The sequence below is a fragment of the Corapipo altera genome, unplaced genomic scaffold (genome assembly GCF_003945725.1).
Source record: "Corapipo altera isolate COAL_440 unplaced genomic scaffold, ASM394572v1 169, whole genome shotgun sequence".
In the NCBI taxonomy this organism is placed as follows: domain Eukaryota; kingdom Metazoa; phylum Chordata; class Aves; order Passeriformes; family Pipridae; genus Corapipo; species Corapipo altera.
Genome location: NW_020884946.1, coordinates 2,744,391 through 2,745,898, shown reverse-complemented (window position 1 = coordinate 2,745,898; position 1,508 = coordinate 2,744,391).

The window sequence follows — 1,508 nt, the reverse complement described above, 5'->3', positions numbered from 1 at the left end:
GTGGGATTGCTGTCCTTGATCCCATGCTCCAGCCCTGGGTGGGATTGGTGGCACTGATCCCACACTCACCCCTCACAGAGGAATGGCTGCTTCCAGCTCCCTGGCACATCTCCCCCTCTTCCCACCTCGGGGAACACGGCGTGGGTGTTCCCACCAGGCTGTTGCCGTGCAGTGACACGCTCGGATGAATCAGGGAGGTGGTGGAAGCGCTGAGGAGATGTGAGGGAAGCAAACCAGGCATGTTCCCGTTCCTGACGGCCCACTCCTTGTGCAGGCCCACCTCTGGCTGGCAAAGTCACATTTCAAATCTCAATAAAAGGGCAAAACAGAGAGATATTGGCATTTTGAGATATTCTATGGTTTTTTGGTTTGATGCCCTCCCAGGTGGCAGGGGAGCTCAGGGAGGATGCTGGGCAACATCCTGGGGCAACATCCAATCCATCAGAGAGTGTCCATGGATGTCCAGTTGCTGCTCTTCCACACCATTGCCACCTCTTGCTCTTCTGCTACCAAGGTGAACATCAAAAAAGTTGGAGATCCTTCTTTGGGGATGTTGGTGCCAACCACACGCACATTCCCTGTGTATTTGGGGGATCCAGCACCCAGGCACCCAGCCTGGCCTCAGGGGTGGAAGAAGATGTGCATCCCATCCGGTCCAGACACTGTGAGAGTAGATGATGGAGAGGATGTGGGAAGAAAACATCTCATGGGACATGTTATTTGGAAGCTGAACTGTCCTCAGTGCACCTTCTCTGTGACAGGCTGACACTTCTCTCCCGGAGGGTCCTTGCTGTCCTGGTGACGCAGCAGGATTTTAGGAGGGAAGAACTGTGTAACTCCTTGCCTGAGGCATTGCTCCAGGCAGACACACCTCAAGGCAGTGTGACTTTGCCAGGGGAATGTCACCTGATGCAGGTACCAAACCCTCTCCAGGCAAAACCTTTCCCTTTTTTCCCTGACTGCCTTTGCCGTGCTGGAGCTGAGAGGCAGCTCTGCAGCCTGAGCATCCTGAAGGAGCTTGAGGGAAAGGAGATGTCTGGACCACGGGAAGAGCAAAAGGTGGATGCCAGGATGTTGGTGCTCCATGGTTGCTCCACAGGAAATTACTTCAGGCTCACAGACAGCCAAGAGATGTGTGTAACTCCCACAGATTCAACAACAGCCAGGTAAGAGTGTCCTGGCTGGAAGGGGAGCAGTGACCAGGCATAGCCCTCTCCCTGGTGTGGCTGAATTAGAGGGCCAGGACCTGCTGGACACTATTCTGAAGGTTCTTGCCCATAACTCCTGCTTCCTCCCTGCTTTTGGCTTTGATTTTTAGCAGAGAAACACCAAAAGATTTTTCCAGGAAAGCATCATTTTTATGGAGACTTCAGCCACCCACTCACTACAACCACTGCAATTTGAAAGAGCTGCTGAAATCCCAGGAAAATGGAAGGTTTGGGGACTTCAACAAAGAAGTTGTGGTTGCCTCATCCCTGGAAGTGTCCAAGGCCGGGTTGAATGGGGCT